Source organism: Periplaneta americana, chromosome 4 (assembly GCF_040183065.1).
Source record: "Periplaneta americana isolate PAMFEO1 chromosome 4, P.americana_PAMFEO1_priV1, whole genome shotgun sequence".
NCBI classification, from domain to species: domain Eukaryota; kingdom Metazoa; phylum Arthropoda; class Insecta; order Blattodea; family Blattidae; genus Periplaneta; species Periplaneta americana.
The window spans coordinates 76,167,531-76,179,426 of NC_091120.1; the positions used below are offsets into that span (position 1 = coordinate 76,167,531).

At 32.9% G+C, this 11,896-nt stretch overlaps 1 protein-coding gene across 3 annotated transcripts in view; it reads left to right on the plus strand.

Moving 5' to 3' along the window:
* The window catches only part of LOC138697977 (tyramine receptor 1-like), a 689,651-nt gene that overhangs the window by 159,529 nt on the left and 518,226 nt on the right, over window positions 1-11,896 (plus strand). The gene's annotated exons all lie outside the window — the stretch shown is intronic.

Below are 11,896 nucleotides of genomic sequence, written 5' to 3' on the forward strand. Positions count from 1 at the left end.
AGATGGCTGGTGTTTGCCGTTAGGATGGCGAGACGCTGTCGTCTGTTGTTCGATGACAAAGCATGTGAAGGCCGTCATAAGAAGCGCCGTGAAATCTAATTCTGCAATTTGAGAGGTCCCTGTCCTTTCAAATTGCGACTAATTGAGTGACCTCATATATTTAATAGACAATTTATAGGTTCTGAACTAGGGCATACATCGTTTATAATAAAGAGGAATATATACGGGGAAGGGCATATAGGTCCGTGGCCCATTTCTTATAGGGCTCATCCCGACATTTGTCTTACGCCTTAGGAAAACCACGGAATACCTTAGGCAGGATGAGTTGTCTCATATATAAGAGACTAGCCAATTTGGCTATTATGTAGGAGGTGATTGTTGTCATGAGCCTTGTTGAATCGTCTCAATTTAGAGACCAGCCATTTGGCTATATGATGGCTCAATTACGAAGAGGGGGGTGAGATGTAATTGTTAATTAATTTAGAGTAATTAGGGAGATTCATGGGGATATGAGTGCAGGTCCGTGGCCCATTTCTTTTAGGGCTCATCCCGACATTTGTCTTAGCGCCTTAGGAAAACCACGGAAAAATGTTAGGCAGGATGAGTTGTCTCAATATCAGAGACTATAATAATGTAAACTTTCACAGCCCTTAAATAATACCCCCCCCGGCCTTGGAGACCAGCTTCAACCCTTCTCTATTGTTAGTACCGTTAGATCATCAAACTGGTTACTCCACCTATAACAAGTCTGACAGTTCTCCGTAACTGAAAGACTCAGAAACGCACTACACTCATACAATCTTCCTTTAGTGCGTGACGTCACGTTACCATGCTGTATGAGAATGGGAGCCCAAATAATTTCACCTCTACAATATTGTAAGTCCAATAGACACCGCTCGGCGCTCGTAACTGTTGACATTATTCTATTCAGTGGACGGTTACAGGTACTATTTATACAACTAAACACTGTTCATGACAACTGAAAAGAAAACTTTTTTTAATTTTATAAATACGGTACCGGTAATAACTAGAATTAATTATTAATAAGAGATAAGATTGTGTTTTACATGTAAATAGGTGAAGTGGCACTTCATCTACTTCACCTGAATAATCGCCCCTGAATTTCAGAGTCCTTGTAGACCGGGAAAGTACCGTAATATTTAATTTTTTTACAATTTATTAAAAACTAGCCGTACCCTGCGCTGCGCTGCACCTCTTAGAAATAAATATAAAGTAATTACATAATTAAAATAGGACGTTTGATCCAGGGAACATTCGTGTTTGATAGAAGGATAAATCGTTTAATATGTTACTTAATTTAAATTGTATTTAAAAAATTAAAATGCGATCATTTTGGTCCAGAGAGCACTCATATGGTACAATGACAATTCCTTTAACATGTTTCTTAATTGTTATTACATGCAACTATAGTTTAATGAAGATTGACCTATCATTTAGTTTTAATGTGTATACTTTATATTCCTTGCTATATGTTTCAATTGAATTATGTAATAACTTAATTTTAACCATTGTTTTCTACGTCTTCAGTTTTCTTCAGTAAATGGCGCTTGGCCTACTATGGTTCTGAACCCTTCAAATAACTTAAATAGTGATACAGCATATATAGTGGTATTTAATTATATTTCTTTCTTTCGAAAATATAAGAATTCACGATTTCCTATGTACCATTGCCATGGAATGAATAAATGTGTTTTTTTTTCCTACTCATAAGTTTTATATTTTGCACATAGGAGTTACTGCAGGAACAACAACGCTATAATCTGAGGCGGCGGTGAAAATGTATTATATTGTTATTTTAAAAGTCTTGCATATCCTTAAATATCAATCCTATCAAAATTTTGCATAGAATAAAACTAATCAGAAATCATTTTTAAAGAAACTTTTGTTATATAACATTTTTGACAAAAATAATAATAAGCGATGTATTTCGATGTATTTAATTCAGACCCCTTTATAACTCTCCTTTTAAATAACGTATTTTGAATGCCATATAGCCTAAAATCTAAGTTACAACGAACTTAATTTATATTCCAATTTTCATCGAAATCCGTTCAACCATTATCGCGTGAAAAGGTGACAGAGACAGACAGACAGACAGACAGACAGACACACAAAAATTTCAAAAAAGCGATTTTCGGTTTCAGGATGGTTAATTATACATGTTAACACCAATTATTTTTTGGAAAATCGAAAATTACCAGAAAAATTTCGGCTACAGATTTATTTTTAGTATAGATTAAAGAAGCCTCATTCTTGACCCCACTGTCCGTTTTGAGAAGGATGATCAACAAGCCAATAACGTTAACGATGAAAAGAAGTCTATTTACAACCCATGTATTCCTCACTTCAGTGAGAGATACAAAATGAATATTAATACATGGGAAGTGAAAGGACTTCTTTTTGGCGCTAGGGGAACTTCATTTAAGTTAACCAAAACCATTCTCCTTTCTCTTAAATTTTCTAATGAGGACATTAACAAAATTTTTCTAATGATATTGAGAGATTCATTATCCATTTTACACAATCACTTGTATAATACTATGTATTTTTTTTTCACTTTATTTCATTACTCTTCAATGTATTTTCACCTCATGTTTCTCCGAAATCAAATTATACTTTATTTTTAAATTTATCATTGTTCCATATTCTCTCCGCAATCATATTGTATTTTTCATTTAACCTCTGCTTTGTATTCTGGATCCTAGTGGTCAGCCGTAGATTTCAACCAGATGTCCCAAATTGTGGAATTTGTTGTTGTAAAAATAACTGATATCATTATCACAGAGGAGAAAATCTGAGCAATTATGTTACATATTATGTACATGTTCATGTTACCCAACGCCAGCATTATTATTTTTCTATAAGCAGTACTGAAGTACCATCTTGACCACCCTGAAACCGAAAATCGCTTTTTTGAAATTTATGTCTGTCTGTCTGTCTGTCTGTAGGTTTGTTACCTTTACCGCGATAATGGCTGAACGGATTTCGATGATAATTGGAATATAAATTAAGTTCGTTGTAACTTAGATTTTAGGCTATATGGCATTCAAAATACATTATTTAAAAGGGGGGGTTATAAGGGGACCTGAATTAAATAAATCGAAAAATCTCGCGTATTATTGATTTTTTGTGAAAAATGTTACATAACAAAAGTTTCTTTACAAATCATTTGCGATAAGTTTTATTCTTTGAAAAAATTTTGATAGGACTGATATTTAATGAGATAAATGAGTTTTAAAATTAAAATAACTGCCATCTAAGGCCGTGTAACGAACTAAAAAAACAAATGACTTGGTCTATAAGGGGCCTTGGACAACAACAATCGAAAACTATGAAAGATAGCCTACAGAGAATGTTTCTGTGTTTGTATGAAGTAATATCGGAAGCTAAATAACCGATTTGTGTAATTAATTATTATTTCACCATTGGAAAGTGTAGTTTCTCTAGATGGACATAATACTATAATGTTATTACAGTAACTTCTGATATAATAATATAATATAATATAATATAATATAATATAATATAATATAATATAATATAATATAATATAATATATAATATAATATAATATAATATAATATAATATAATTTAAGTTATTTGAAGGGTTCAGAACCATAGTGGGCCAAGCGCCATTTACTGAATACTTAGAAAACAACAAGGGTTAAAATTAAGTTATTACCATAATTCAATGGAAACATATAGCAAGTAAAATAAAGTATACACATTAAATCTAAATGATGTCAATGTTCATTAAACTATGGTTGCATGTAATAACAATTAAGAAACATGTTAAAGGAATTGTCATTGCACCAAATGAGTGCTTTCTGGACCAAAATGATCGCATTTTAATTATTTAAATACAATTTAAATTAAGTAACATATTAAACGATTTATCCTTCTATCAAACAAGAATGTTCGCTGGATCAAATGTCCTATTTTAATTATATAATTACTTTATATTTATTTCTAACAAGTGCAGCGGAGTGCACGGGTACGTCTAGTCCTCTGATACAGCATTAACCCTTAAATTGGCAAAACTTCATTTCTCATACTAGTTTATTAAACCGTGTCGGACTGTAAAGAAAACTATCGCAATGTCCATATGTTATATGTTGTATAATATTATGTATTGCAAATGCTTTAAGAAAAAAGTCTTGGATAGTAGAAGAGGAAGTTTTTTGCCTTGCTACTAATGGCTCCTCTAGACGTATTGACACCATAGCGTATTCCCAGGCTACCAAGAAAGGATATATAATTGATCCTACCATAAGGATTGAAACGGGGAGTAGCCAGCCGGAGGATGTCAATAAAGAAAAGATCAATATTTATCTGCCAACAGTTGATTACTTTAAAGCAAAATACCAGCTTGAAGACATTGAGGTAATTGTTCTTCTTATTGGAGCTCTTGGTGTGATTCCCAAGTTCTTTGAAAGCTTCAGGAAGACTTTTGAACTACCACAGACACTTACTTGCTGACATTATAACTTCAGTTTTGAAACGCTCTTGCCAAATTCTGAGTCATCATATTCACTCTGTTTAATTTTTTTTCTTCACTTTATAATTCATATATGTTTATTTTAATTTTCTTCTACAAAATTTATGTAAACATTTAATATTGTAAAATTCATGTAGGAGAGTATACTGAGTCCTTCTGGGCTACCTCCAATGGGAGGCAGTTATTATCTTCTCTTATCTTATATTTAATTTGAACTGTGGCGGAAATTTTTATGAAAACTATACGTCCTGTGAGGTTGTGTGATGTCTCAATCGAAAGCTAATAATATTAATATTGCGAGAAAATCTAAATGATTTGTAGCGAAGTTCATAAAAGCTTTAAAATTAAAAAATATATATATGTGCAAAGCATATACCGTAGTGAATAATTTGAAGGGAAAAATTTTTCCGGGGTCGGGTATCGATCCCGGGACCTCCGGTTGAACGTACCAGCGCTCTCCCAACTGAGCTACCCGGGAACTCTACCCGACACCGTCTCAACTTTTCCCTTTATATCCACACAACTCGCGTGGGCTGACGAAACGCCAGAGACCCACATCGAGTGCACACAAACTCTGTGTGACTTGGAATTGTGGTTTTCTATTAACGTACACAGTGACGTATATATTATGCAAACCCAGTCTTTCAGGAGACGGTGTCGGGTAGAGTTCCCGGGTAGCTCAGTTGGGAGAGCGCTGGTACGTTCAACCAGAGGTCCCGGGATCGATACCCGGCCCCGGAACAATTTTTCCCTTCAAATTATTCAAATCTGCTTTACAGTGAGCTTCACCTGAAAGACTGAATTTGCATATACCGTAGTGTCTTCAGTTCATTTCGTAGTGTTGTGCAGATGGCCGTGGTTCACGTATACTGGCTTTAAATATAAGTTACTTTACCTTCATTTGAGATATTAATACAGCTGTGTTAGTTTTATGAAGGTTATGAATGGTGTCAGTAATGTGCTCCACATTGTGTATAGGTAAAGCTATGGTTTAAATAATTTCAAAAAATAAAACTTCGAGTTTCCTTAAAACGATCAGAAATGTAGTTATCGATGCCTTCTCATACATGCGAAATGTTGACGTCACCATATCATGCTTTTCGAGACCTCGATAATAATGGTTTGCAGTGGCGCCAACTTATATGGGCCCGTGGGGCCTGAGCCCACCCAATAATTTTTTATTATTATTATTATTATTATTATTATTATTATTATTATTATTATTATTATTATTACTTAAGACATTTATTTATTTTGACTTATACTTCAAGATTGAGCCCACCCAATGTTTTCCAGAAGTTGGCGCCACTGATGGATTGTTCATATTTCAACTGTCACGTATATTTTTCGTGTTTCAATATACGCGTGTTTTTATCTGGTGTTATTAAACAGTAACTGTGTTGTTACGTGTGAATTTAGTTCTTCTTTATTAGTTCATTATGAGTGTAGCTGGTCGACCAAGAACGTTTTAGAAATGTAACTGCATCAAGAATTCATAAACGACTATATAGAAACAATGTTGTTTGTAACAACGTTTCAAGAAATGAAATTATGCATGAAGATGTTGGTCCAATGAACGAAAAATGTAGTCTTTGTCAAGCCTTTCATTTTAAGGGAGAGATCGTTATTATAGTTCATGCTGCTGTAATGGTTTAATTAATTTCCTTCCCTGAGCCGAATACAAATAATAAATTCAAAGAACTCGTGCCAAATGAGTGAAAGCAACAAAGATGCGAAATTAAAAATGGTTACAACATCACAACAGGGACATTGCCAAACATGATGGTTATGATACCAAAAATGTGGTTTATTCTGAAGTGTTAAGACCTACCATTAATTTTCTACAACACCATCCTATTTGCACCCTAAGAATAACTCGGAAAAGCTAGAGACTGTTGTAACTTCGTATTCAAAGTTCGGTATATGAGTTATTTATTTATTACCATTATCATCATCATCTTCATCATAAGTAGTAGCATTTTATTGTGGCTTTCAACCCCTATCAAGCAGCAGTTGCTGCTACAAGCCACTAGTTGTGAAATTTTAATTTTCCTACCAATTGTTTTATTGTTCTATTAAAATTACAGCATATAGCCTATTAACTTGTTGTATCCTATAGGATACATTGCGAATTTGAAGGTTAATTATTTTTAGTCTTGATTCACATTTCTTGTGTTATATAATATGTTCAGGCTTTTTCCGAGTATTTCATTTGATTCAACAATTAGTTTCCGGTATAAACAATAGCCAATTGGAACCTTTGCTCAGTTGGATTAGCTTGGCATAAAGAGCTCAACACAATAGCAGCGTCTCTAGACTTATCTTTCGCTCTGATGATGGAACTGTACGTAGTGCCGAAACTGTGGAAATTTCAAGTTCCAGGACACGATGGAATATCAAAAGCCTGATTCTGATCAGTCTGAAAGTCTAAATCTCATATTTAAATAACGCTATTGTTTATCTTGGCTTTCATTTCGCGATCATAGACTGTGTTGAGCATAGTATGTTGTTGGCATAGACTTTCGCTGCTGCTGTTCATGAGACAAAGCGGCACAAACCCGGAAACTCTACACAACCCATAGTATATTGTTGTTAATACATTGAGTTACTGCTATTCATTGGCCTGTCCGCTTATACTTGTGTCAGCTAGTAGTCACATCAATAGATATGTCCACCATGTATAATGAGAAGAAATTGATATGTTGCAAATATGTGTATCTTTTGTAGTAGAAATGTCGAAACCAATTTAAATTTTAAATAACTAGATTCGAAAAGCCTAATACTGATAGATTCCATCTAGTTATTTTATGATCGAGAAAACCACTAAAAATCCGACCAGATTGACAATCCTCGGGATTTGAACTAGGAGCCTGCCAAATATAGATCCAATGTTTTACTACTAATCCACCACACTCGATATATATATGTATGTATATATATATATATATATATATATATAATTTCGTTCTATTCAGACTTATTTTTTTATTTTTCTTTCTTTTCTTCCTGTCTTTCTCGTTTCTCTTTCTTTTTTCTGAATCTTTTCTCCTGCTTTCTTGTGAATTTACATTTCATCTTTCTAGCTGCTCTTCTTATTCTTTCGTTTATATTTTACTTAACTTTTGCTCAAATATTAATTTTTTTCTTTCATCCTGGCTGCCTTCTTTTTGTTTCTTTCTTTAATCATAGGCTACTTCTTTTATTGATTTATTGACTTCTTTCTATTGACCCATTTTCTTTGAAATTAAACTGCCAGTTTTTAAGAGATGATGAAAGAAAAAAATTCTTTCAAAGTGAGGTTAACTTTTTGTTGTGCGATAATCAGGATACGGAGTTAGCCAGTGTTATTAATTGCATTGGGAAGTTTCGAACATTTGTTTCAGACGAGACCGCAATTTCTATTGAAGTTGAATTCAATTCCCAACTCATTTATCAACGTAACAGTTGAGAATTGAAATTGACATCGTTCAGATAGTAGGAGAAACAAGTTTTAAATTTGTTGACCACTTTTAACTCTGTTAATACATTACTTAACTTATTGCCTATACACTATCTCTAAAACTCTGTAATTTGGCATACTTTATTTTTATGATGGTATCAACGGAAAAGAACTTTGATACACGGAACGTTGAACGTAACGTACATTTTACATTTACTATTGAGGCAGGATCACAGAAATACCACTGAATATCTATTTATTTTATTTCAACTTTTGCCTTATTCATATTTAATAAAAAAGCTCGGGACAATATAGCCTACTATACTTTGACTCACTGTAATGAACAAAAAATTGTAACTACTTCAAATTTGTTAGAGAATATTTTTTAAGGGTTACTTTTCACATATTGAATGAAAATGTACTAACATTTCGTGTAGAGATTTTGTGATTAATTTTGCATTTTGAGCAAGTAAAGGCTGATTCGCAATAAACCGGGAACGGAAACGACAAAAGGAACGAGAACGGAAATAATGTTAAAATAAATGTATTTAAATGTGAACATTTATTTTAACAATATTTCCGTTCTCGTTCTCGTTGTCGTTTCCGTTCCCGGTTTATTGTGAACCAGCCTTAATTAATAATTTATGGTTGTTACGGTGATTATGATAACAATGGATGTCTTTGAGGCTACAAAATAAGAAGTGCACGTCATTTGATTTCTGATGTCTAATTATTTTCTGTTTCTATTCTTAAATGTGATTAACGAATTCTATAGGAATTAATTTGAGTTGAATATTTTCGAATTAGTTTCATTCAGATTAGTTCCAGTGGCTTAGTACTGAAATAATTATCCAGTTGAATATTTTTCTTTTGCTGATTATTCATATCTTCATAGCAGGGCTATAAAAAGGTAGCAGTAATAAATAGTATGGGCACTTACATAGTCATTTGTTCACGGAAGAAGACCACAGCCACCTCCATCTCCACAGATGAGCATAGTCTGATAAAAAGAAATTCAATGTGAATGCTAAGACATTAGTAAATTACATGTTTGTACGTGGTGTTTAAATAAGGATGCCGAAACAAAAGTCACGTAATCTCGATAAATTGAGTAGATTATGTTCCCGATGTTCAATATGTGTTTCGTATTGACTGGGACGAACGTTTCTGTATCCTCTGTAACATAAAGAGTTTGTAGAAGACCTACTTGAAAAATACAGTTACGATAAATGCATTCATGACATCATAAATGAAATGTACATCTGTCAGAAGAAAACATGACCGCTCTCTAGAAACTAAGTTCCCTTCGGGTATCTCCGCTAGAATTCGGAGACAGGCGATGTTACAGGCTGTTGGACCACGTTGCCTGATATCTACAATTATAATTAAAGTGTTCCCCGTATTACATTTGTAGCGTTTCGGGTTGGTATTCGTGAGTTCGTGCGTTGAAACACAACCTATTGCTTCTTATGTTTCTTTTTTTTTATTTTTAAGAGAAAGAGAAAATATGATTGCTCCTATACCTTTTATGACTGTTTTAGTAATAAACATCAGGTTAATGAATTATCATTATTTATTGTGACATTATAGCTGCAAATGAAAAGAAAGATTATATTCCCAACAAAAATATCTTTCGTGACATGAACAAAACAACTTAGTAGCGTCTGCCTTAGAAAATTGAAAAAAAAAAAAAAAGTTAAAGAAAATTAAACAAAAAGCCACGATTCAATATTTAGTCCATCTTCCTCCCATCTTGTAGTCGGGTGGGCATGGAATCGACTAGTCCTTTCAGTTCTCTGCTATGGCATCCTAGGTATCCTGGACGAGCTTCCACAAATCATGAAGGCGTCATGGAGGGGGATTAGGTCAATTTTTCCGCATATGCTTCTTTACATGTGTCTCCGTAGCTCACTCAGAAAAACGTCGGAATTTGTATAATTTAGATGATAACGTCTCAAGTTCAAATTCTCGTGTCTTCTTTTCGCTTTATTGTATTACGGAATAGTATAATGTAATAATATAAGAGGAGAAAACTAACACTAGTATTATGCAACTATATTGTTTCAAATCTAACATTAAATTTATATTACTTATATCGCTAAAGAACGATAACAGAATATACCTGATAATTTGAATATTATTTATATCGTTAAAGAATGATACAGAATAGAAATGATAACTTGAAAATGATAACAGAATAGGCTACAAATGATAACTTGAAAATTATTTTTATCGCTAACGAACGATAAAAAAAATAAAATGATAACTATCGTTTATAACTCTAAACAACGATAATGGAATATAAATTATAACTTGAATAGCCTATTATTTATATCTCTAACGAACAATAACGAAATAAAATGACATTATTATTATTATTATTATTATTATTATTATTATTATCATTATTTGAAATTACCTTCACTTACCATACAGTATTATTACAAAAAGTAAGTGATCTTCAATGTAATATTACTATTCAAAGTTTGCTTACTTAGCCTAAGTACATTTCGATCCATGGGGTGCTACTGGTGTCAATAGTGTAGTGAAAAAAATTGTAACAAATTCCGAAAGGCTCCTGAAAAGCTAACTACGAAGGAGGCAAAGTTTCGCCTTGAGGAACCACGGCTTGACTTACTTTTGTTTAAAAAGGTACACTGACAATTCTGTGTGTAGATGATGTCGCAAGATGAAAATACTTCAAAGATTTTAGTGTCTTGCACTTGGAGTCAGGCGCGAATACATTGTAAACAGCTCATAGATACTTGAGGATTTAAAGAGTATTACTTTATCGAATATGAATGTAAGCAAGTTCACACATGCCTCTGGGTTGCTCATATGCTTTTTTTTATTAATTTGATACCACCAGCTGTACAGTTTGTTACTGTACAAATTAGATGCAGTGAACCTTACGAAGTGTAACATTTTGTTTACGATAGTTGCTAGTAAAGGAACAGCAGTGTCATTATAATCAGCTTCTCCCGAACTTATCTCATTAAAATGTTGAAAACTTCAAGAAGAAAGTCGTTAAAAATCAGGGCTTAATTGAACCGAATAAGGTCAAGAGTTATCGTTATTAGGACGAATCGCGGTAAACATAATCTGAAAAATCTGAAAGTCTATTTCTGTTCTCTGGTCGATACTCTGTAAATATCTTACTGTGGCTGGTGAATTACGTGTATTTTGCCTATTATTGAAGTCTCATTTAAATTTTCTTTATCTCTTAGGACAATATTCATAGTCGGTGATTTATTTGTTTAATAAGAATGACCTTATTAAGTTGTACATATTGGAACACGTTAACACCTATGTTTATAGTATTCATAACAGTCTATGAAGCAGTTTAATTTAACATATGCATAATTATTTGTATGCAATAAAGCCGAATGTCACAGTATAAGAAATTACAATACCATTTTCACAACAAATATGAATCAGTCAGTCGATTTTCTTTTGTCTCCAAATTTATGTGCATTAACAACTATATAATTAAAATCATTGAAATCAAAGCAAAGAAGAAAAGCAAGCTTTGTTCCTTAATGCGTAATATTTTAATTAAAATTGACCAGATTAAAACATTTGAATCTATTACGACTCAAATTTAATGCATATTAAATAAATCTGACCCTACCGATATATTGAATAGACCTATCTCATATAATAATTATTATAGTTATTGCTGTATTTTAACTTATTTGAAGCTTCCAGTGGCATAAAATTTCAAGCAAACACTGACAAACTTTCCCTGCTTCGGTTTTGCAAGAGTTCGTTTAAATTTTCGAAGTGCTTTATTGATTCTAAAGCCGTCTTCTTGTGAAAACAAAATTTTTTTTTCTGCATTCAAGATCAGTACAAAATTTAGATGGATCCATGGTGTTTCTCAAATAATGCATTGTGACGCAAATTTCCTCATGCAGTTCTTAAAATCGTTCTTCAT